The sequence below is a fragment of the Lissotriton helveticus genome, chromosome 3_1 (assembly GCF_964261635.1).
Source record: "Lissotriton helveticus chromosome 3_1, aLisHel1.1, whole genome shotgun sequence".
NCBI lineage: Eukaryota > Metazoa > Chordata > Amphibia > Caudata > Salamandridae > Lissotriton > Lissotriton helveticus.
Window position 1 is genome coordinate 1,398,044,158 of NC_136061.1, and position 26,657 is coordinate 1,398,070,814.

Here is a 26,657-nt window from a genome sequence, read left to right on the forward strand (position 1 = left end):
CGGATACCCAGTATGGGTTCAGGATAGGGAGGTCCACCAGTGACCAGTGCCTAAACCTATATATGCTGACTGCCAAGTATACCCTGGCCAGCGACGAACCCATGTATATGGGATTCATGGACCTGGCAGCAGCATTCGATCACGTCAACAGAGGAAAGCTGTGGGATATGATGTCAGGTATGGGGATAGAAAGTGGCCTAATCACCATACTGAGGGAACTGCATAGTGACACCACGGCCAAGGTTAGATTCAACAGGGAGGGAGGCCTGTCTGACTCCTTTCCATGTAGGAGTGGAGTCAGACAAGGTTGCATACTTGCCCCTTTTCTGTTCTCTCTTTATATCAACAACCTGGAGCAGTTCCTTCTGGGTTTAAAAACAGACTGCCCGAGGGTTGGGCTGCGGCATATCCCCGTCCTGCTTTATGCAGATGATGCGGTTTTATTAGCAAGAACACCACGCAGCCTACAAACCCTGATAGAGGGGTTTGTGGAGTTCATGAGTAACCTAGACCTATTTGTTAACCTAGGGAAATCATATGTGCTTCTGGCCGGCAAAAAACCTTTCACCAAATTTGTTTACACAATTGGCTCACATTGCTTGGAGCAGGTCAAGACGTTCTCCTACCTTGGGGTAACTTTTGACGGTGCCCTGCAATTTACCCCTCTGGTGACGGAACGTTGCACAAAAATGATCGCTTCTAATGGGGCAATAGCTGGATATGGCAGGAGGGTGGGCAGATGGAGTCCGGAACAGGTGATGAATCTGTACGGCTCCATAACATGCTCCAAAGTAATTTATGGGGCAGAAGTCTGGGGGTTTGTGAATACAATTAGTATCCAACAGGAAGAAAATAGGTATTTGAAAGCAATCCTGAGGGTGCCACCCAGCACGGCTGGTTTCATAGCCCACAGGGAGTTAGGGAGACCATATTTGGAAGATTTAGTAAAACTTAGACCTATAGTGGCGTGGTTAAAAATATGGATAAACCCGGACGCGCATTTAAGTAGAGAAATACTATTGGACTGCCTAGGTAGGACCCATTCAATGCGCATCCCCTGGCTCAAATACGTGAAAAATACCCTGGAGGAGATAGGGCTGGGGAATCTTTTCACGAACCCTGCCATTATTTCAGCACAGCACAAGAAACTAGTAGGGGAATTATTTTTGGGGAAAGAAACCCAACGTCGAGCTGATGCTGAAGGAGTGAAAAAGACTGTAAGGGCCCATGGATTGGTAAAAAGTGTGGAGGGTATGGAGCCTTACTTATTTCTTCTGCATAATGCACAGGACAGATTTTTAATGTGCCGTCTCAGACTGAATCTGCTCCCCTTCATGTTGGCTATACCTGCAGGGTTTACCTCATCTATTGAGCAGAAGGGTCCCTGCGGCTGCGACAATCGGTCTCCGCAGGATACCCTTCACTTTGTTTTGCTTTGTCCCTATTTTTCCATGCCCAGGCGTAGATTCCTTGTAAATATTTTTAAAAAAAGCGCGACTGGAACACGCCAGGGATGCCCTAGTATTTCTGTTAAAAGCCTCTGACCCATTAACGCTATGTAGCATTCTGAATTTTATTAAAGTCGCTATTCGTTTAAGACAGACAGGCGGAGATGAATGAAAAATTGTGAATTTGTATTTATTTGGCCCTTTGTTGGCAAATCTTTTTACTGTATCAATTATGTACAAGGATCTCAATTAGTATTTAACAATGTTTTATTCTTATTTGTGTATATAAATGTGCTTTTATGGTGTTTTTTATTCACCGAATAAAGATTCTTGAATTGACGGCTTAACAAAAGTGCCCCTTATCAAAAAGCTGTAAGTGTTGCAGGCTTAAAATGTGTGATATGAAACCATAAGAACGCAGTAATAGACATAAAAGTAGCGTTCTGAGACGAGCATATAAAACACAAAGAACACAAAATGGATAAACGTTTGCTTGGACAGGTTACGGGATAGAGTAGGGAACGAAGTGCCCTGCTGAGTAAAAACTAGCAAAAATTGCTAGGTGCATAATCTAAAATAGGTTAAATAAAATCTTTGCTCAGGGTTGAAGATCAACAATTAATATGGATCCATCCCTTCAGCAGATTTAATATCTAGGTAGCGGTAGACCGAATTCATAGATGCACATTTAAGGAGTCTAGCCTGATCACTATGTTAATAAAAATATATTTCACCTGGTTTCTTGTGCTATTATCAATTACATTAGGTCAGAGGAACTGATTCGGCAGGCCAAGTTCAGAAAAATTACTCTTAACATAAGCAAACTAGGGGGATGAGTTCCGAATAGTCTTGTCTCAAGCAGTCTTCAACGACCAAACAAGTAAATGTGGTGTGGGGCGAGTACCAGATCCTAACCCAAAGAAGCAATGTTGCAGCCTTAACTATGTCCTCCAAAAAAGAAAGTCCAAGTTCCAGATGGACAATATATATATACAGTCTTTATTTCGATCAGCATAGATCATAAAAGGTTGCAACAATTATACATGATTAAAAGGTGACGACATTTTTTTTTTTTAAAGAAATAAATAAAAACAGTACTAGTAGACAGATTAAAAGATTGCAAAGGCAAAAAGGAACAATTGCAGTGCATTACATATTTGAAAATCATCAAACAATGCTTTTGTTATTATTTAGCTTAATACATCGGTTACGAATGTACCACATAGCTGTTAAAAATGTTGCCACTGCAAACACAATAGGAGGGGATAGATCTGTCTTTAATATTCTGAAGGCTGGGAGGTAGTGCCTGAAGCCGAGGTTTTTTAATAGGGGAACAAGCCAGTATTTCCTGGGTATTTTGGTAAGCTTTGCAATAAAGTGAAATGTGTAAATCATTTTCATGAAGATGTTGGCAACCTGGGCACTGTGAGGAGGGCTGAGACTTGCCCCAGCGATCCGTAAAGGCCCCGAGGGGGAGAGTGCCGTAGCGCCACTGCATGAATAATTTCCTTGTCAGGACGGGACTAATTCCATCTAGAACAGGCTCTAGGAGGTATGAGTCCTTGGACATGATGAACAGATTAGTTAGAGACCCCTCGTGTGTACTCTCAATCGAGACAAGCAACTTATGTTCATAAAATTCTCTTGAGAGAAGTTTGCGTGGGGTCCTGCCACAAGCATTACCCGGGTCAAGCCATAGTTCCGGCCTTCCCAGTGACTCGCATGTTTGCCTGATATATCTCAGCCAAGGTATCAGGGTGGCATTAGGTAGTCGTAGGATCTCCATGAGCTCGACCCTGTAGCTTGATAGTTCAGGGGAGCTCCAAATTCTGCGCCAAAAAGTTAAAGGTTTCAGTCCCAATTCTTCAGCAATGGGTCTAAGACCCAGATCTAATCTCAGCTGGATGAGGGGGGTGCCAGGTGGTAGGGCTGCCTGCTGCCTTATGAAGTTGTTCTCGCTGATCTGTAATTTCTTGGCGATTGCATGGCCCCACAGTTCTCCGCCGTAAGTAACGGCCCCTCTTGCCTGCATTTGATAGATGTGAATAAGGGGACCAAATGGCTTAAAAGTCGACCTGCTTGCCATCCTACAAATGCCACCCGTTAGCTGGACTAGTTTCATGGTGGCCTTGGTGCAGTGTGAGTCCCAAGTCATATTCTGGTTAATGGTTAGCCCCAGGTATTCAAAGGTGAGGACCCTCTCTAATCTCAGCGGCCCTATGGAAGGGTTTGGGCGAGTCGAGGAGGGAGGGTTGAAGATCATAAATTTTGTTTTCATGGCATTGATCTCCAGCCCCCGCTCCACACAAAAGGTCGAAAACCCGTCCAAAACCCGTTGTATACCCATGGGAGACTTGGATAGCAGCAGGGTGTCGTCCGCAAACATGATAGCGGGCACCCTGCTGCCACTAAGCTTTGGAGCGTCAGTATCAGCCAACCTATTCAAGTGGTCGATCACCCCGTTGACAAAGAGGCAGAACAGGGCGTTGACAAAGAGGCAGAACAGGGTCGGAGCTAGGACACAGCCCTGTCTTACTCCTCTGCCAACGGGGAAGCTACCCGAGAGTGCCCCACCTCTGCCACACCTGACCCGGGTGAAATTCCCCTGGTGTAGTCTCATCAAAATTGACAAAATATCCACCGGGATCCCTAGCTCCGCCAGAACAATCCACAATCTGTCTCTCGGCACTAAATCGAATGCTGCTCGCAGGTCCACGAAGACCGTGTACAAACTGCCGCCCTCGATTGTCACGGTCTTCCAAAACAAAAGGTTCAAACGAAAGATTTGGTCCGTTGTAGAAACCCCTCTTCTGAACCCGGTCTGATAAGGACTTAGAATAGCAAGTTCCTCTATCCAACTTTGGAGGCGATCAAGTATCAGCCTACCAAAAATTTTCTGAGTAACATCAATGAGGCCGATAGGCCTGTAGTTGGCTGGGAGCAGAGGAGACCCCTTCTTGTAAATAGGGACAATCTCTGCGCCCAGCCAAGTACCCGGTATATCCATACCCCTTAAAAAAGCGTTAAACATCGTCACTAGGTATGGTGCCCATACATCGGGCTCTTGTTTGAATAGGTCACCCGGTAAGCCGTCCAAACCAGGCGCTTTGCCAGGTGTCAGCCTTGCAATGGCTATTCGCACCTCCTTTTCGGTAAAGAGATCCCCCTCTAGTACCGTGCTAATGATCGGTGAGGGTTTGGCAAGGGCACCCTCATCAACCCCGTAAAGAGACTGAAAGTGATCTTGCCAAACCTTGGGCGAAATGTTGGGTTCGATTGCTGAGGCTAGCTCCTCTGACCCCGTATTTGCAATGCGCCAGAGTTTGCGCGAGTCCCTACAGGATAATGAAATTGTGAGATTTTCCCATTTCTCCTGCTCCCATTCACTTTTGGCATGTGAAATCAGGGTCTTATACGCCCTTCTCCTGGCCCTGATCACAGATCTGTCTCTGCCTTCCTTGATCGAGGTCAGCAGGTCAGATTTAGCCTTACGGCATGCAGCGTTATACCAAGAAGAGCGGGTGTGATGACCACCACCACTCTTTCCTGTCGAAAAGAAAACATCAGCCACAGACTTAACCATGTCCTCGTGCAACAGCCACAGCTGCTCATTAGTACCGGATGTGCTAGGTTGCTCCATTAGTGTGCAAACCTTTTCAAGTGTGGGAATGACCCGGGCATAAAGCCCTCATACCTTCTCTGGATTAGAGGCAAGCTTCTCCCACCTAACTCTCCGTCTGTTATTCATCAGTACTAACCCATTTCCAGGGACATCCGTCACCTGCCCTCTGTCGTCAATGCCTGGATGGGCATATTCCAGCTCCAATGCGTTGTGGTCACTATCCTCCCTAGGTATCACCCGGAAGTCAATGATATGGGACCACAACGAAATTGGAACTAGAATATAGTCCAATCTCGACTCCCTACCTATTCTATTATAAGTGCATTTGGGGGGGATGTCGGAACTGGTGCGTCCGTTGCAGGCCCGCACACCGTGTTTGAGAGTCAGACCAGTGATTTGAACGGCCAACGGAGTCCAGGCTCTGGGTGCAGGTGCTGCGGATGGACAATAACACTTTCGGTACTATTGGAAGAAGCCAGCAATCTGCACATAAATTGTTTCTCAATTGATTGCAAACTTCCAGGTGAAGTATAGCCCCAAACACCAGCCCCATACATTCCCAGAGAAAAGATTTGCTTTTATACAAAGTTGGTAGCTCCTTAATGGGTTTGTGACTTAATGTCTTGGAGAATTTTAAAATCACATCTTTGCCCCGGTAGATTTACAAACTCTCTGGCTCAAGAGCTAATCCCATCTCAAATTATCCGTCAGCAAGACCCTAAGGTAATTTAAACTCTGCATCTTGATAATTGGGATACCATCTACGGTGTGGGTGGGTGAAGGTTTTTGGTTTTCTAGGTCCACAGATCATAATATGTACTTTCTAGTATTTACTTCTCAAATTTAACCTCCAATAAAATCATTAAAAGAATCCAGTAGCAACTGCAGTCCATTTGCGGTGTGGGTGATTCCACATAATGTAAAACATGAACTGAACAACGTCCAACCATAGGGAGATCCTTTTCACTTGACATAAGCTCTGTCCCAAGAGCATTAATATAAAAAAGAAACAACAAGCATTGGAAATGCAATAGGTCTCGCATTAGGAAAGTTTGAGCGATTGGTATTGTAAATGACACTTTTTTTTATTTATGTGTTGGTTTTGAAAATAGCAAATTTAATAGCTTTGTCAGTTACAATGTCAATAGTTTTAACTTTCGCAAATGTGACACCTATAGCATTTGTAATGCAATGTGTGTTGTATTTACGTGACTTACATGTATTGATATTACAAATAACAATGGCTTTTAATTTTGTAAATAATTAATACTTAAATAAAATGTATTGTAATTTATAATGGCAATAGCTTAAACGTTTGTAAATAAATTTTGTGAAGATTATGTTCAGTGTATTTTATTGTGACGAAAATCCAAGAACATTGCATTTGCACCTACACGCACACACAGAGCCACACACACACACACACATATAGATGTGGTGGTGGAGGTGGATCTGGGGGATAGGGTGGTGGTGGTTGTGATGGTGGATGTGGTGGTGGATGTGGGGGTGGATGTGGTGGTGGTGGAGGTGGTGAAAGTGGCGGTGGATGTGGCGGTGGTGGATGTGGTGGTGGTGGATGTGGTGGTGGTGGTGGATGTGGTGGTGGTGGATGTGGATGTGGTGGATGTGGTGGTGGTGGATGTGGTGGTGGTGGATGTGGTGGTGGTGGATGTGGTGGAAGTGGAGGAAGTGGATGTGGTGGATGTGGTGGAAGTGGATGTGGTGGAAGTGGATGTGGTGGAAGTGGATGTGGTGGAGGTGGTGGTGGATGTGGTGGTGGATGTGGTGGAGGTGGTGGATGTGGTGGTGGTGGATGTGGTGAAAGTGGTGGTGGATGTGGTGGTGGGTGTGGTGGATGAGGTGGTGGATGAGGTGGTGGATGAGGCGGTGGATGTGGCGGTCGATGTGGCGGTCGATGTGGCGGTCGATGTGGCGGTCGATGTGGCGGTCGATGTGGCGGTCGATGTGGCGGTCGATGTGGCGGTCGATGTGGCGGATCATTGAGGTCTATTTTGCATCAATGTATAAAAAAGTTTATAAATAACTACACAATAATGTGAAAAGGTGGCGCATAATTTGTTTCATTCACAATGTACCATATAATTTGCTTTTCAAAGCCACATAATAGCGCTGTCGGATAATTCGGCCCGGAGTTGCAGCATTTTGTCAGTCTCCTCCCCACCCTGCGGGTTATCAATGACATCGTTCAGAACCGGGATCTGGACGAAAACAACTGACTGTGATTGAGGGGAGACGGGGGGCGGCATGTGGCCAATTTGTTCAAAAGAGAAGAAAGGGTAAGCTAGAGCAGTGCAGGGTGTGCAGAGTATACGTGCTGGAGAGAGACTCAGTGCTCAAGGTGCTGGTCGGGGTGAGGGGGGCTGGAGATGTGGTGACAGAGGGGAAAGGGTGGGTGAAGGAGCGCGAGCTAGTGCTGGAGAGAGTGGCAGGAGGGGGAATAGAGGTGTTGGAGATGTGGAAGAGAGAAAAAACAGCAAGCTACTCCTGGATGACGGGCGTGGGAGGGGGCGGTGCTGGAGGATGGGGGGAGGTAATCGAAGAACAGGGCGAGAAAAGAAAAATCAAAGTAAGTGCAAAAAAATTGAGAGGAGAAAATACCATTACCGGAGAAAGGAAAGGCTACAGTCTGAACCCGTGCTCAAGGGGGGTGGGGAGGGGGTCAGTGGTGAAGGGGAAAGGGAGATTGAAGCCGGTGCCGGGGAGGGTGAGAGTTAGGCGGGAGCAAGATCGACGGCGGAGTCGGGTTCAACGTTACAGCTGGTTGTGGGCAGAGAATGGAGAGTGCGTCCGGGGAGGGGGATCGGTAGCGAGGGCTGAGGAGCAAGAGGGGTGAGAACCAGCGGTGAGGGGCAGAGTGATCCAGTGCTGGCAGATGAAACAAGACGGAGGGCATTGCTGTGGGGATGGAGGAGGAGAAATGCGACACGGCGGGCAGGGGAGGGGGCGGAACGGGGAGAGCGGCATGAGGGTGTGAAGCAGCAGGGGCCTTTGAAGTGAAGCTGAGCTTCACTTCAAAGGTTTGGGAGGAGTGCTGCAGGTGATTGACTGCCGATTTGATGATGTGCACGCGCATTTTAGGTCAATGCGCTTGTGCATTGACCTAAAAGCGCACGGGCACAGCATCAAATCGCCAGTGGAATCGCCAGTTAGGTAAACTCTCGATAAGCCCCTATATATCGAGCTCCCGCTCAATGCGCATGCGCATTGAGATAGGTCGCTCGACCTAAAAAGAGAGCCAGAATACATCAGTGTCTCACACCTTTGCTGAAATAAAAGGCAGGAGAGCATTCCTATTGGCACCAAATCGAACCGAGCCATCGTACCACATAGCAGATGTTTCAAAAGGTCAATTAGGGCTACATCAATCCCTGCTTTGCCCATCATAACCCATAACTTATGCCTGTTAACCGAGTCAAATGCATTGGAGAGGCCCATAAAAGCCAAATGGACCGCTCCTCCCCTTGCTGGGATACACTTCACAGATAGCAAGATCAGATTCAGGGTTCGCTCGACTGTACCAACCCCCGGCCAAAAACCATATTGCACTTCTGAGAAATAAATGTTTGCATTGCAAACACAAGATGATGGCCAGAGTGCTGAAACTTTTCAACCACTCACCCCAAGTAAAGAGATTTGGTTTGTATCCAGCGCTCTGTAGCTCATTATGCCACCCCAGTTCAAACACAGCCATATGCAAATCAGTCTTGACCCTGCTTCTCATGGGAACCATCCAGCCCGAACTGCCAGTCCAGGTACTCCCTGGACCAGAAACAAGCATCCTGGGACCGCTTTCGGGGTTTCACCCCTCATCAGCCAGGCTAGCTTGAATCCAGTGGCACAGCGATCAAAGGACCCACGTCTGGGCACACCCATGGCCATCTAGGGCTAACATAGCAAACACAACAAGATGATGGACGGAGTGCTAAAACTTTTCAACCACCCACCCCAGTCAGGAGATCTGGGTTGAATCCATTGTTGTTTTGCTTACTATGCCACCCTAGTCCAAACTTAGACATATGCAAATCAGTCTTGACCCTGTTCCTCATGGGAACAGTCCAGCCCAAACTGCCAGGCCAAGTCCTCCCTGGACCACAAACAAGCATCCTTGGACCAGTTTTGGGGTCTCATCAACCAGGCTAGCTTGAATCCAGTGGCACAGTGAGCAAGGGATCCACGTCTTGGCATAACCTTGGCCACTTAGGGAAAACATAGCAAACACAACAAGATGATGGACAGAGAATAATTTTTCTCCACAGCCCAATCTTCTAATTTTTGCTGAATTGCCATCCCTAGGATTTTTACAGAGAAGTCCAGGAGGGATATTGTTTGGTAGCAGATTGGACTATTTCTTTCTATTACCTTTTTAATATATTGGGATGATGATAGACTTCTTCCAGGAATTAGGGGTGTTGCCTCTTATCCCTGCACGATAGACACTTGCACTCAAGTCAAGTCAAGTCAAGCTTTATTCGATTGTTAATATACCAATCATAAAAGCACATACAATAACAACAAATAAAAATGTCATTATAAGCTTAACAGAGTTTGATATAATTACACATTAAAAATTGATCCAGCACCATCAGGGAAGGTAGTGCCCACAATTTACACCTCAAATATCTTACTTTTCCTCAGCTGGATCGCCTTTTTTAAAAACTTGGCCACCCTCCACGCAGTGTGTTCATCTACCAGAAGCTGCAGCCAAATAAAAGCTGGGCGACCTTGCCTTACGCCCAGAAGTTTTAAAAGTGGAAGTAAATAGACTTTCCTCAACTCTACGTAAAATGTACAGAATAGGACTAGGTGGATCATAGACTGTTCAGAGGGGTTGTCACACGGGTAGGGTATCGGAGTTCGTAACCAGCCGTTCATAACTGGTATTGACAATAATCTATGTACAACTCACAATCTAAATGTTGTTAAAAGCATCCTATCAAATATTCCTGGGACATACAACAAGTAGGGCTCCATCCCCATACATGTAAGCGTTAATTGATGCTGCCTAACGCGAGGTTTTAGCACTTCTGCAAGTCGTATTGAACTCAATCATTGAAGACCCTCCAACTTTAGGGTCTTTCTCGATACTGACAGCATAGTATCGGGGTCCACAAAGTATTCCGGATGCCCTAGGTCTTTCATAAAATTACGTATATATTTAATCCAAGGGGTCTTGGCTGCCCCATCCAAGCTCATGCTATCATTTAAAATCTCTCTATTCAACTTGGTCTGCTCCTTAGTCCAAATCTTATGCTATAAAAGCACTGGTTCCAATTTGAGGAGGTCTGAAATAAAAGGGAGACCCAGCTCCTCATGGCATGTGTAGGAGGGCGTGGATGGGGGGACTCACAGAATAGAACGCATAAAGAATTCTCCACCAGCTGTAGTGGGTAGGTATTAAAAAAAAACACACACACACCTGCCCCATACATTGTAGCTGTGATACACTTTCCTTTGTATATTTGCAAAAGCTCCAGTGGCGGCTTCCTCCCTAATTTCTTGGCAAAGGAGACTAGGGCTGTCATTGTTCTAGTAAACGCGAGTCTTTTCGCGTTTAACATCTTGCACTCATATTCTCCTCGTATCTTTCTGAAATATTCCATTTGTATATTTCACCACCCATCTCTTTCCTCTTCAGCTCCATCTCTTCCAACACAACAAACCCAATCACAAACAAGCACTGCCTTTGCTTTACTTTTCGCCCTGCCAGTATATGGACACCTGTGAACCTCCACTTTTGCATATATCGCACTTACAATTGGCACACCCAACCATTGCTCTGGGCACTTTGCAGAGGTCCCGTGGATTGAATGAGCCTGTATTCTGTACCTTTTTATGATCCGGACCACGGATCAGCACCTCGAGAAATTTGGACTGTCTTTGGTCTGAAGTGTTCAGCTGTCAATCGTGGCACGTTACAAACACCCACCCACAACCTGAACTCACACAGATATATGGAGGCAGCTCTTTGCATAGTACGCAATATACACAAGTAATATATTGCTTGATAAAAACAACAGAAACACACCATATTGTAAAAAGCAAATACTTACTCTCACATTTCCTAAGAGAAATACATGAAATGTAAACAGGATCAACTTTCTTTTTCCCAGGCTGAGAGGGCTGAGTCTGTTTTTGATGGCTGAATTGTCGCCACGGGTGAGGCACAGGGGGTGGGAGGTGGATATTTACACATGAGAGACTGGCCACCTGCCCCTTACCCCCCATTAGCACCAGTACAACGACACACCCAGAGGCATACTACACATCAGTTCCTTGCCAGTCCTGATGAAGCCCACATACCCAGTCAGAGGATCAAACAGCACAGCGTTGAAGCACAGAAGAAGGGTGCTTACATCTACCATTCATTGGATAGAGAGGAAAAATAATGAACTTTGTAATTCTCTGCCTAAGACCCCTCTCCAGGACTGTCGAAAGTGACTTTTTTTTATAAATGGAAACCCCTGCAAACTATTGCAATAACTAGCATACACCAAGCTTTCTGTTTCCTGTTTTTCTTCCACGTCTTTGCATTAGTTTGTTTGCACAAGCACCATTTAATAGAAGCTTAATTCATTGTTTTGATACTGTTTTAGCCTTGCTGCACCATCATTTTTAAACTTTATAATACTTTGTGACTGTTTACAGTTCAGGGCACAACGAATCTGTGTTCCATAAAGAACAAGCACTGCCAATGCCAAAAGGTCTGTTTTATAACTTAAAGTGTCTCTTCATTCACTGTTGAGTTTAGTAACTCTAAAAGTCAACATATGTGCATCCTTTCATTCATGTTTGCACTCATACATCATTAGATCTACCCACTGACTCATTTGTGCATTCCTTCACAATAAAACAGACATTCTCCACGAGTGTCTGGAAGACAAATTAAAGGAATAAAGGTAGAAAAAGAAAGCATGCCATCACAAACTATGCTTGCAATACAAAAATAAAATTAGATATAGTGGGGGGCAACCATCTAGTAATGGTGTTGTACACAGCATATTGTTGTTTTAAAGTTCCAACATAACTACGACATTCAGAAGCAATATGTTGGCCATCTAAAAGCAAAAAAAAAAACAAAAAAAAACACAACGATGGACTGTGTACAATACTGTTCCAAGATGGCTGTTTAACAAACATTACACTGGGAGTCCATCTTATAATGTTAAAGTGTGTAGTGTATCACTGTTATACTAACCCCGGATGGCCAACATAATGCTTCTAAATATGGTGGACGTCTTAGAGCAGTATACCAATCATACACTACAGCCAATACCATTCCAATGTGGCTGCCTAGTTTTGAAATAGTGGTCCGAGAGGATGTAGCACACAGCAGACAATATGATCAGCAAGCAAACTGCTTGGAAGAATTGTCTGGTGGTGCTGCAGAATGCTCTATACAACAGGGTAGAAGGAAAGAAACCAAAGGAGACCTATTAAAGAAAACAATGGAAGACCAAAGGACTGTTCATCCACACAATCTCTTTCACAATAAATATTTCATACCTATTGACTTTGGTGTAGCTTTGCATAATAAACAGATCAGGCCTATTGCCTTAAACATTGGCTTGTCACCATAACCAACTGAGTCGTGTTGTACTGAGCATAAGAGTTCCCACAAGGTAAAGTGCAATACAAGCATCATCTTTGAGTGAAAGTTCACGCATCTCCCTGATCAAACTCTACTCTCAAGAAAATCAACTTTTGGGTGGAACCAAAGCCCCTCGCTCACTACACTTACAGCACTTTTTCTGTTGATCACACAAGGTACATCGACAGCTGCACTGTCAAAACAAACTTAAAAAGCATTTCTCAAGTGATGGTTAGAAGGCTATTTTTCTATAGTTGCTCATTTATTTGTGCAATGTTGCTCTGTGTATGTGTGGAGTCTTTTATACCATGTCTGTGAGACTGTTTTCACTGTCTCTGGGCTATAGATTGCTCTTTACTTATGTGTTTAATACTGTTTATTGTGTGTGCTAGCTGTTTGGGGTGGGTGTATTCGTGTTGTAGTGTTTCACTTATGAATGAGTACTCAAATATAGAGTATTCAGTAGTCTATATTTTTATGATGTATAGGTCCCCCACATCCCTTCTGGATTGGACTCTAATAATGACTGCCTCTCTTGCTAGTACTGGAGGGAAAATCAACCAAAAACAGCAGACAATCAGACAAGAGAAAAGTACAAGAGATTGTTTAAGTCCGACCAGCAGACAAATGTTTGAAAGCCACAAGAAAGAACTGAAAAAATAAAGCAAAGGTAAAAACTGACATTTTTGTTTGAGTTTTTGTTTGATCGTGTCATGTTTTTGTGGCGTGCGATATACAGCTCACAGGGCACATGTCTACACGGTGAACAGATTACTCTATCAGGGGGGGATGTTTGTAATCTTGTGTTTTTAATTGCTATAATGTGTGTCAGTAGGTCCAGTCCAACACCGCATCAAGTTGTTAAATTGAAGTGCAGGGCTGGAAATTTGCCCAGAATATTAAGATTGAAAATCTGCCTAAATATCTTTGCCTCTAGATTAAATGCACGCTCCATCACTTTCAGGAGTGAGGGCAGAAATAACTTTCAGCGAGGAGGGCTCTCAGTCCAGCTTTACTTTTACTAAAGGACAAGGGAAACTGGTCAAGAGATAAGATTCTACCACATGTGCCTTTGTGATGCCGGTATGTCATGTAACAAATAAAGAGCACGTGCATGCCCCTGATAGGTTCTATGCCGTTGTGGGAAGCACTGCAAGGGCTGTAGGTGCTATGCCTGTGTGAGGCGCCCTGCAAGGGTTGTAGCTTTCAATGGTGCAGCAGGTGCAGTGGCACTAGCCTAGGGACCAGTTTTAGAAAAGAGGGGTGCACTCAACTCTTATAATTGCTGTAGTTTACTACCCAACCAGTGGTCAGGGTAGCAATTTTCCTTGCTTGCACTAAGGGCTGTGAAACCTTTGCTACACTGCTGCGTACTGCCGGAGTAGGATTTTTTGTAAATATTTGAGATTTGTGTTCAGGGTTTATTTATGGAGATGCACACCCTTTCCCTTCCTTGCCAGTCATCAGTCCCAGCATTGCATCCCACAGCCTTCTATCAACAAAGGCCCCTTCTCAGCATCAGTCCATATCAGAAGCAGTAGAGACTAAACACGCACGCCTGCTTTTCAACTCCAGGTAGGAGGGCCTGATGAGACAGCTGTGGACATTACTGTTATTCACAGCTGAGCATCATCATGCTGCACCTCTGGTCCTGGAGTGCACGTGCCAAAACGGCCATTATTTACTTGAACCTGGAAAATGTACAGCAGATGCCTCGTGCAGAAATGGACATATTGGTGCTAAAGGGGAAGAAATTACAGATAATCACGTCACTGGATACTTCCTGCTCTGGAGCATACATTTTACACACTTGGGGTATTTACCAGAAGGCATTCAAGTAACATAAGCGCATCTTTAAATAATTACCACAAATATTTCCTACAACTAGCAGCTGCTGGAGTTCGGACGCCGCTGTGGATGGGGGTAATAATGCGCCATTCAGTTACACCCCAGTTTTAATGTAACATTTGCCCTCTAATTCGGGAATGTCCAGCATAGGTCCAGGAGGGCCAGATCCATGTCTGATTCTGAGGAAAAGCACAGACGATGAAATTGGTTTCCATTTAAATTGGCTATCCTGAAAATCTATTCTAAATTCGGTCCCTTCTGGACCTAGGTTGACAGGCACACATGTTCTAAATACCTCATCAGTGGCTATGAATAATGGGAACACGCCTGTGCCCATTGCCAGCAGGCTCCTGAAATGAGGCCACTGATACTTCTGCCAGACATCTCTGTATTGCAAAGATACCCACAGGGCCAGCCTGCTGATTGTGTCTACACTGGACAGTGGACAAGAGACTTAATTCAGGGCAGTTGTAAATGGAAACATATTGCGCGTTAGCTACACCAAAGTAACGATATGACCCGGACGTAACCGGTGCAGTCTTGTGACCAGCTCTGCACAGCGGAATGCGGGAATGCGGCAACGCGCCCTAGCAATGGTCATAAACAAATGAGCCGCACAATAGCTATTGTCTCTGTGGGCCATTGTAACCCGCGAAGTAAAATTATATGGTGTGTTGCTGCAGACGGTTGGGCTGCGGGCGGCGGTTGGAGCAACGCCCTCAGGGGACCTGTGTAAAATAAGGGCAGAATTTAAGATTTTGAGGGTTGGTTAATCTAGCGAGTATTTATTAATGGACTCACCTCTTTGAAAGGTTTACCCTTCGTCAAAACTCTTAATGAGCTGGGTTTTAAGAGCCAATCACGTAATAACATCCGTGCACTTCAATGTCAGCCTTTTCTGCGGCACTCGGATTTAGTCGTCGGCACACACTCCCTGCTCAATGTATATTTTTCTAAGAAAGTGCTTTAAGAGCCATACATTTACTGTGAGGTACTTGAGTTTCACTGGCACGGGGTCTGCTGTATGCAGAGAGAACTAGATTGTGTTACCAATCAGCACCCTGGCAGATTTGCGACGGTAATAAGTAAACAGTAAAACTGCCAGGAGGTGGGTTACTTTGGCACAGAGCTCGCAGCGTATTTCATTAAAAACACACCGAGCTAAGAATGCGGTCCGCGTGCCGCTTCCATCCAATAAGCACAAAACTCTGATAAAACAGCGGGCCAACTTCCACACACATCGCTCATCATAAGAGTGCTAGGGACACATTTTAAGGCAGGTCAGGCCTGAAAGGCTGGCACGGCTGGGGCAGAGTCACGTTTACTTCAGGCTCTACCTGGCAAAGCAACAGACTCTGCCCTAGCAGAACAGATTTTTGGCGGTAATGGCCTGAAGCGAAGTCTGCGGATGGGCCTACAGGCCTGGGCCTGTCACATTAGGTATATACAGACCGAGTTTGGCACTCTCTTGCTCTCATTTCATGGGAGAGGAAAATAGAAAAAAGACTAATTAACTAAGCTCCCTTATAACTTATTAAATGGTGACCTATTTTATTTCATGCATTACAGCATTAAAGACTGCAAAGAACCGGTCGCATTTAAAGAGAGTTGGCCAAGGGAAGGATAGTTTGAAAACAGGACACACACAGAGGGCAGCTTTTCCCACCAGACTAGAACGTTGTAAGCAGCTTTTAGGGAGGCTCATTTGCCACATAATAATGCCTAGAAAAATATTGAGGGTTTGCTTTTGTCGAATTTCCGTTCCCTCAAAGAGGACGGCAAAGGAAGCCCCTCGTCTGCGGAAGTGGCAGTACTTGAGAAACGTGCATCGAGCAAGTTCTGAGGGGCTGCGGCTCGCTCTGTGCGCCAGATAACACAAATTGGCAGAAATAGGCCTTTAATCTCGTGTTTGTATTCACAAAGTAACACAATGGTCCATTCTTGGACAAACTGCCAGGGCTACAGAGAAGAAAGGGTGGATTTCTGTGAAAAAAAAACCCTGGGAGTGAAAAAACATAGCTGTACACATTCTGCCAATGCCCCTGGTAACGAAGGCCAAACTTTTCACAAGGTGAATTCCGCAGAATTTTCTGGAAAACCTCCATTTTATGTTTGGGTTCAATATACACTGTCAACATTTTCATAACATATATTTTACCAACACATATACCCAGTTACCCAGGGGTAACACAGGCCCCAACGGTGCAGCCCCCTCTCCCTACCGGAATAGGAGGAGGAGGCATAACGCCCAAGGCCAATGAATATTTGTGGACATTGGAGACTCCAGCCCAATCCCCCTCCCACCCCCCCACCACCACCACCCCCTGTGCTCCCTTCACATTATGCAGAGGGTCCACATAATTTTGTGTTACGCCTTTGCATATACCAGTTATTTGATCAGGAGCAACATTATGGCCTGGAACTGCCCCAAGACATAAAGCTGCAATTCAGCTAGTCCTGGTTCTTTCAAGCAGCAACTATAAGCATGCTGGGAATCGTAGTTTATTTTTTCCAAATTACCTTATACACCTACACGCCCATTCTTAAGGAGGTTGACTGAAAAGGTAGGACTGGGTGAACCTCACTCTCGTGGCGAGGGGCCAGTTGAGAGCTATGTGAAAAGAAACAAATTCGGACATAAAACACATATGATGAGGAGGCAAGTGTTGCAATTAATACCAGAAAGTGTGAGGAATCCTGCACTTTGGACACAAAGATTACATTTACTGGTGCATGCAGGTCGGAATCTGAGGCTTCCCTTCACAGCTCTCAAATTTTCAAAGGTACGCGTGTCAATAGCTGTTCGAATCCAGTTTCCCTTTGGATTCTGGGCTTTGAGGTCCTCTCTATCCCTTTGTAAAATCAGGGATTCAAGTATAAAAGTGTAAAGGAAAAAAACTGGACTGCATGAGCAACATAGGGATAGTCCTGGGAAACTTGGAAGCTTTGCTGTTTGCAGGAATGAATTTCAGTAAATAAAACACCTAAAAGAAAGGTGACGTTGAGTGACCGTTTTGCCATGATCACAAAAACAAGAGTTGCCAGCTGCCAGTTGTCCTCAATGACATGTTCCCAGTCCTGGGTTTGGTTTTAAACCAACAGCACTTTACTTGACAAGGATTGCAGTTTCCATTTTTTAATGGCAAAACCATGGGTAAGGGTGACCATACCCCCACAGGATCAAAAATGGCAAGTGAGAATTCTGATTATCACTAAAAATATAATTAAGAGCGTCCCAAACCAGAGGCGAGCATTTGATCTTTTTTTGTAAAACAGGATTAAACCTAAGGGCTAATTGAGTTCCTCACACATCTCTGATGTTCACATCAATTCCTCGACTGGTTGGTTGGAGGTGCTGTCCATGACCTAGAGTCACTTGGCAGCTATGACCCAAAGTTTCTGTACATTTTCAGTGTTCATGCAAATCATGCAGCACACTGTAAAACTGTATGACAGTCCTTGTGCTGAAGCAATAACACTTCGTTATTGAACTTTCAGTCACGTATGTCCTGAGTACAAGAATGGGCCTACATGTGCCGGCATGAAAAATGGTGTTCCAGAAGGATCCAGGAATGGCTGAGGGGGTCACTCATGAAATGAGGCTTCCATTGTTTGATTCAACTTCTGAGTTCAAGGCTGGAGAGAGGGAAAGCATGTTGATCAGTGTTCTTTGGGTAAAAACACAGTGACGGATGTCCGAGTGCCCAATTACAAATGGTTTGAACTGGATACATTTGTGGGATATGGGTATTACGCTTCAAACGTGTAGCACAGTAATCAAGGGACGCAAACATTGAAAAGGCACTAAATGAAAACAACCTAAACAACTAGACACCCTCAGTCACCATGGTCTGTTTCCAGGTAAGCGTTAAAATTGTCTTGCTGTTAGTACAGTAGATATTCATAATGCTGACATTCTAACAACTTGACACAGTACAAATTATTTGTAAATGGTCACCTGTAATTTACACCACTGAAGGCCTGCATTTGTTACTATCTTTGTGTCATGAGGGGAACTATCAGCAAATACTGGTTTCCCTTCTAAAAGCACGAAGCACTGTGGGTGTGACTGGTAAGCTCAGATTTATAAATGGAATTGGCACGTCTCAGCATGAAGAGCTCCCGCGTTTCCCAGGCCCATGTGTGAGTAGCTCAGCCAGCCTAGGGGTTTTATTTGGATTCTGTGATCTTCATTTAATAATGGGATCAATCCAATTAAAAAGCCAAGAATACAAAGAAATACAAGTACCGGCAACGCCAATAAGTCTGGTGATGGCAGCCTGCCTTTTGAGTTTGTTAATGCTTGTTTGGTCATGGTTGTTTGCAAAAAAATATTGCTGGGGAAGCGGTCATGCCCTCAGCAGTCTTGGCTATTTTGTTCTCAAAAAGCACGCATTGCCATAGTAGTATCTGGCACTCAAGGGAACTAAATTGAGTGCGACTGTGAGCCATGTGAAAGGTCAAAATACAATCACTAGGGCACCGGGCATTTCCCCAGTGGGCTGGGGGCCAGTTTTGTGCCAGTGGCTAAAGAGGGCTGACGCTACTCCATGCTACATGCTATAGTGGCTGGAAAAACATGTGAATGAAACAACAGACCTGTGGAGGAAGAGGGCAAGATGAAACCCATATACCTGTAGTGACATATAATTTTAGTAAAATCAAAAAGTCGAGGCTAATTGCAGCCCTTAAAAACAGGAGCAGATGAGCTAGTTATGCATGGAACTGTGAATAGTGAGAGTTCGGAGCACGTTCAGTGCCAGTCATTGAAAAAAAGCATCACTGACCGAAGTGCACCTCATGACATGGGCCCAATGACAGCACAGGAAGCTTGGGAATCAAATGACAACTTACAGAGCTAGTAATTATGTCATCTCATCCAAGCAAGGCAGCTTGCAAAAACACACAATAGGAATCATGTGCACATCATCGGTGGACTGAACATAGAGGTGCTGCCTACTCCAGCTTTATAGCAAGCTTTGGCAAAGCCCATAGATCTCACCTGTGCAAGCTTATGACTTATTTTATGCAATATGGATTAAAAGTGTAAAAATAGTAATAATGCTACGGCCTCTACTTGCCATAAATGTGTGTGCAAAAAAGTGCAATAAAAAAATCACCCATTGCAAAAATAAAAGCAGAGATTGGTCCAACAGACCTGATACTGAAGTGAACTACTTTTTAGGTGGATGTGCACAAGTAAAATGTACCTCTTATTGAAGAGAGACACTGCCCCATGGTGTGGTAGGCACTCGAACAGGCCAATGAATGAAGAGAGCTGACAAAAACTTATCTCTATATGTTTGTTGTTAATATTTAATGGCTCGGCTAAAATTGTGCATGGGCAGAAGGACCTAGCTTCACATTGATCTGAAGTCAACTATGCTGCATGATGGACGTTATTAGTGGAAACAGCAAACTTAGTGTTACTTCTCCTACAATGCCCAATTTGGAGAATAAAAAACTGGCACAAATGCTGCCTATTACTGGCTTTACCGAATACCAAGACTTCCTGGTCTTGACTCTACCGTATGCCTCTTTCTTATATCACCCTATACTTCCTGTCCGCTTATCTCACCCTTTTAGGGTTTTTCATCCTTGCTGTCTCAATGTGTTACTGTTTCCCTGGCTCTCTCCTGATCCAGACCCATTAACACAATAGGGGAGCAGGATTTTACCCAGGGAGTCCTTTTGGGGTGCCAAGAATTAACCATAACACAATTCTCTATTATTTGGGGCAGTTGAAAATCAAGATCAACAGCGGGCAGCGAACACTCTATTCTTTGAATATTGTTCCACACAAAAGAGTTTCAAAAGCAGGTGATAACAAAAGAAAATGGCATCAGACGAGTACCGTTCCCGAGCAGTTTAATGGAGTCAGGGTTTTGGTGCATCAGAGCTTCCAAGTTCCCCAGTTCCATGTGTGAGAAACAGCTCCAGTCTCGTTTTTTCTCTGCACCCTGGGGCTTAGAGTCCTGATTTTATAATGGAGTAAATAAAACTACAAATCCCACAATGCCATAAAAACCTAGACTGGGTGGGCTGCTCGTGCATTGACTTTTGAAACCGGTCATGGCGGTGTGCCGTCTCAATTATGTGTCATTTAGTGTGCTAAGGGGCAACGGCGAGGTCAAGCGCAGCACGTGCCACTGCCCACGGATGTGAGGGTCCCACCGCCAACAAATTATGTCTTTTTACCACCCAACCGGTTTGTGGGTGTCCATTTTTTTCCCATGCATTAGGACACATAGCAGCAGCCTTGCTATGACACTGGTTCGAAATAACATAACAAGGCTGTGGTTACAACGCCATGTACCTGCCACTTTCATTGGTCTCGCCCATCTGGAGGGCACAGCTGGTTGGAGGCTGTCTCGAAGGCAGAGCCGTGCCAGCAGACTCCACCCAGCGGCTGCTCCGGGGAAAGCAGCGCTCCCTGCGTTACAAGTCGGTGCTATTGTTACCTGGACCATATAATTACTGGTTAATTGCTGCTTGCAGTGGAAGGACCGTTGGGCCCAGAGCCAACTGGCAACAGCGGTTCCGCACGAGGTAACTCCAAACAAATCCCCGCCACTTAAAGGGCTTACACCGGGAAACAGCCACCGGCTTATGAATATCATGAGCGGCTTAGCGAGTTCAGTGGTACTTGATATACTAAAATTGGCATAGAGGCAGGAGGGTGCCCGTCTCCCAACACCGAGGAATGCTAGAGATCTTACCCCCCTCCCCTTCAAGTGTCAGTAACTCGCCCAGCCCTGCGCTTTTGCATTCTGGTACTTGTAGTTTGACACGCCTTTTAAATCCCGAATCATAAGCACAATAAAGTAAAAGACAGTAACAATGGATATACATTGCCCACACCCTAAATAGAATAACGTGAGCTCTTTATAACCTCTCTAACTTTACGTTCTTTCCAATTTCCATTCCTGGAGCAGAGAACATGCATTTTTGTATCCTTTTTTGTTGTTTATATTTCCTGCTGTCCGCAACGTTTGCCCCAATTTGGACAATCACAAATCACCTGTAGGTAGTGTGTACGATTTGGAAGCAGGCTTCCACAGAGTCACAAACAATGCAAACTTGATTTACAATAGCACTAAAGAGTATACGTGTCTTCCAATATGATGAAAAGAAGAAAGAGAGAATATTAACAACAAATAGAGTGAACAAGGCAAAAGCAAGGAATGAAGAGAAATGGGAAAAGAAACACGACAAGGAACGAGCATAAGGGAAAAAAACAAAAAAATAAGTGACAAGATAGAAGACAAGAAGTCAATGGGGTTAATTGGAAAAGGATAGAGGCAGGCGAAGTAGAAGAGAAAAGCGGAGAGAGTGGAGTACAAGACAATGCAAGAAGAGAAGAAACAGCAGATATGACAGCAAGTTATTTGTGAGCCCCTGTGTACTCGGGCACAAACGTGCACCTGATGACTTACGGAGCAGGTCCCAGCGGTGAAGAGAGAGCGTGAGCTCAGCACCATCCCCTGGTGCGTGGGGCCCCGGCCGCACTCCCCGCCGGCTGCACCTCTTCAGAGCGGGCGGTCTCCACACACAGACCCGCTCGGGGGGAGTCCTGCTCGCTGCCTTCCCGGCCCCGTGAGCAGCGCGTGTCTAAGTGTCAGTCAGGGGAGGCTGGAGGCAGGTCGCCCTGCTGAACCGCACATAGCTACTACCGCTCGCAGCGAGCGTATCAGGAGGCGGTGGGGTGGGCTGGGACCTGTGGGCGGGAAGGATGCAGACAGGAGCCTCGCAGCAGCGCAGGAGCCCGGGCTTGGATAGGGAGTCAAGCCCCCTCCAGTTGTGGAACTTCGTCAAAACTCCTCCCAGACAGGACTTCGATGTCTGTCCAAACGCCGTCGCATTAATGTTGCCCCATTAGACGATGGATAGGTTAGTGTGCGCTTCAAAGTATCGTTTTTCGCCGTCTTTTTTATAAGCCAATTTAAATGACCAAAACATTTCAACATGCAGAGACTGACCTGCCGCTCTGCCCCTCTTCCCACAACTCGAGCGCGGACGCAACCCCTCCTCCTGAGCCTAGGCACGCACTTTTGTCTGTTGCTTCCCCCTGATTTTTTCCATCTTAAAAATCCCCGGTGCCTCAATTCATTCATTTAAGAAGGAAGTTGATGGGTCGACACTGCCAACAGCGAGCAGCGTAAATCAAGATGTGCTGCTCTTAAAGCGCAGGAGTGTATGGACAGGAATCATCTGTTTCTCCTTTTACTACCAAATTAAAGCCACTCGAGTCAGGGAAAATGTACCTGCTTATTCTATGCGCCTTGAAAGAAGGTTACCGTGACCAGTCAAGTGGCAGGCTAAGGCTAACATACAATTTATGTATATATACTCTGTTCCTGCGGCCCCCTTCGTGAACCCTGAACACGGGAATGCAAGGGCAGTGCAAGGCATGATGGGGAGGCCAGGCCACGAGGGACAAGTGCTACCCCTAAATGAAGTCCATATTTATCAGAACTGCGAGGTTCCCACTTTTAGAACACTTCGAAATACTTTTCAGAAATAGTTTGACAGATTTTGGAATGACGAGTTTTCTTCAGGAAGGAAGCAAGTGTAGTTGCCACAGTGTTTGCATAATCAGGCATGGATGCTTCCCTAGGAATTGGGCCATGTCCCTGGTTTGACCTTTCACCTGGTTGGAATGTTGTGGGCTTATCACGCATGAGTACTCAACGAGGCTGGCTTTGGCTTTCTGTGGGTCATGGCCGGAAGTTCCTTTGTACGGGCCACCCACAAGTCTTCACAATAGATATAAATATTGCTCCATTTCTTCCATGGGTTCTAGATTAAAGATGTTTTAACCAACCCCCTTTGTCTTGACAAGTGCACCTTTGGATTCCTGTCTTTTTAAGAGTTCTGTAGTCACAAGCATCTGTGGCAGAAGTGCCTCATTTTTGCTGGTGTCTATTATTGGCACTCATTTTTGGCGAGTGGAGCTTATTTCTCATTATCAGCTTTTAACGCAAGCAAGGCAGAAAGAGAGAAATAATAAAGAAGAAAAAATTAGGAAAAAAAGAGACAAAGATTGAAAGCAGAGATGAAAAGGAACCTACTAGAGTGATATGAAGAGACAGCATGTGTAGGGTGGTGGAAGAAAGAGATATTAGGTGGAGTCAAGACCAGGCTACCTTGGTATTGAGCAGCTCCAGTGTCCTATCATGTTAGTTGAATTTGCCAGTGAGAAATTGGACAGACACAGATACTTTGCTGATCTTTTCTTTACTATCGATATCCCCTCTAGCATATCTTCTTCTGCTATATCTTTGCCTCCACCCTTGTTGTTCTGGCTGTCCTCTAACCTGGAATGCTGTGCTCCTCCCAACACTTCCTGCCCAGTCCAACTCCCTGGACAAGAAAATGTGTCCAATGTCTTTGCAGTGGACCTGAGGAGCGCTCTGCCTGCATGATCCTAATGTCCCCATGACATGACACCCCCTATCCTTAGAGAAAAATGACATTTATTTATTTATTTATTTATTTTGTGTCTTTTATAAAGTGCGCAGCTACCCCAACGGGGTGTCCCGGCGCTAAGTGATTGCGGATCTCAAGGAGGGACCAGAGATGGGCGATTAACGGCAGAACAGGAAGGTTTTCAGAGCACGACAAAATTCTTGTTCGGTCTTGCTCATGCGTAGTTTAAGAGGCAACCTATTCCACCGCTGGGCCGCAACTAGTTCAAAGGTTCTTCCTCCAGAGCGAGATTTTTTGAATCTCGGAATGACCAATAGGCCTTTGGAATTGGAGCGTAGAGAGCGGGAATTACAGTATGGACGAAGAATTGATCTGAGGTGAGCAGATCCGTTACCCTGGGTGGAGCGGTAGGCGAGTGTCATTGCCTTAAACTCGATACGTTTGCTCATGGGGAGCCAATGCAAGTCATGAAAGTAGGACGATATGGGGTGTCTCCGAGAGAGACCACCTATCAGTCGAGCAGCGGCATTTTGGGCGGTTTGAAGTTTGTGACAAAGGCCAGCTGAGAGTCCTAAGTAGAGTCCATTACCGTAATCCAGATGGGAAATTATCAACACGTGGACTATTGTCTTTCTATTGTCACATGGAAGGTAGTTAATCAGTTTTCTTAAAATTTTAATCTTGAAAAAACAGGCAGCTACGACTGATTGGACTTGACAGCTCAAGGATAGCTGTTGGTCCCAGCGAACTCCAAGATTCCTAACTGAGTCTTTAGGGATAGGGGCTAGGCTCAGATCAACCGGCCACCAGATGTTAGGGTCGAGAGGAGAAGGTTGATTAAAAAATAGCACTTCCGTCTTAGTGGCATTCAATCTCAAAGAGTTGCGATCCATCCAGTGAGCAATGTCTCGGATACAGGATTTGAGGGGATCAAAAGTGTTAGTGGCGGGGTTATCAAAAGTAAAAAGCAGTTGAATATCATCAGCATAGGATGTAGTTTTAATGCCGGTTTTAGAAATCATCTCTGCTAGCGGGGAAAAATAAACATTGAAAAGTAGGGAGCTTAATGAAGAGCCCTGGGGAACACCCCATTTCAATGGCTTGGGGGAGGACTTAAAAGGGGGGGGGGGTGTGCACAAGTTGAGTGCGGTTTGATAAGAAGGAGCTGATCCAGTTGAGGACATTGCCCTGGATTCCAATGGTTTTCAGACGATCCAGTAGGATTGGGTGAGAGACGGTGTTGAATGCTGCTGATAAATCCAGCAGCACCAACACCGCTCGCGATCCTCTATCTAGGGCCCATCCTACGGAGTCCGCCATCTCTATGAGGGCTGACTCCGTGCTGTATCCTTTGCGAAAACCATGTTGGGAATCGTGAAAAAGGTCATGTTTCTCAACGAAACTCGCAATTTGCTGATGGGCGAGCCGTTCAAGTATCTTAGCCGGGGCCGGGAGGAGGGATATTGGCCTGTAATTAACTGGATTACCAGGGTCGGAGTTGGCTTTTTTTAAAAGGGGAACAAGGTAGGCCTGTTTCCATTCTTCCGGGTAATGGCCTGTGCTAGGGAAGCGTGCCATATTGTGTTAAGGTGGGGATTGAGGAGTGGGGCCAAGACTTTAAATTGTTTTACTGGCCAGGGATCCACTGGGGATCCAGATCTGCATCTTAGCAGCTCTTGTAAGGAGGCCTCTTCCGATATAATATCAAAGTCAACGAGGATAGGACCTGATGTAGTGATTTCAGTATAATTCTCAGGGTGATTGGTGTTCTCGCTGATGGGGAATGAGGCCTGTATCTGGGCAATCTTGTCCTCAAAAAATTCGGACAATTGGGAACAGAGTTCTTGAGAAGTGGGTTGTTGTCGAATCAGGGTCTGAGGGTCAGTGAAGGATCTAACGATAGAGAAAATTTCTCGTGGGGCATTGCTAGCTTTATTGATTTTCTCCGCTAAGAAACCTCTTTTATGCTTAATGATTTGTTTTCGGTAGTCTTTAAGGGCCTTACAGTATGCCAATTTGCATTCTGTAGAATACCCAGATCTCCAGCGCCTTTCCAGTATTTTACAGAGCAATTTTTGTTGACGTAGTCCGTCAGAGTACCAGGGGGCTGCAGGTGAGGCCCTAAAGGTCTTTATAGGTCTAAGGGGGGCTAATGCATCAATTGCATTAGTGATCCAAGTGTTCAAATTGGTGATACGAGAGTCCAGATTGATAGCAGGGGGGGGCTGCTGTCTTTAAGATGCTCTTCCATGGAGGACAAGGAGATTTTGCTCCAATTTCTTCCTTGTTCTCGTGGAATGGGAATAGGACGGTCTAAGCGGGTCAAGAGGATGGAAAAAGGAACTAGACAATGATCTGACCAGATAACTGGAAGGGGGGCTTCTATTGTTATATCAGGGAGATTAGAAAAGATTAAGTCCAGAGTGTGTCCTGCCTTGTGGGTGGGATAAGCGACTAGCTGTCGCAAATTACAAGCAGCCAGAGACGATAGAAAATTAGAGCTTACTAGACAAGAGAGGTCGTCAATGTGTAAATTACAATCTCCGAGAACCGAGAAATTGGCGTACCGGGACTGGACATGTCGTTGATAAAAGATTTCTGCCTTTCTTAAGGAATGATAATATCAATCAATCAATCAATCAATCAAAACATTTGTAAAGCGCAGTACTCACCCTTGAGGTTCTCAAGGCGCTGGGGGGGA

The 26,657-nt window shown here is 45.3% G+C and overlaps 1 protein-coding gene across 2 annotated transcripts in view; it reads right to left on the minus strand.

The window, feature by feature from the left end:
• The window catches only part of MYLK (myosin light chain kinase), a 1,918,108-nt gene extending 1,895,979 nt beyond the window's left edge, over positions 1 to 22,129 (minus strand). Inside the window, exon 1 of one of the 2 annotated variants that reach the window (XM_078682035.1) lies at positions 21,964 to 22,129. The gene's annotated coding sequence lies outside the window, so the exon portion shown is untranslated. The remainder of the gene's footprint in view (positions 1 to 21,963) is intronic. The other variant, XM_078682036.1, reaches the window with a different exon arrangement.
• Between the last annotated feature and the right edge of the window lie 4,528 nt (positions 22,130 to 26,657).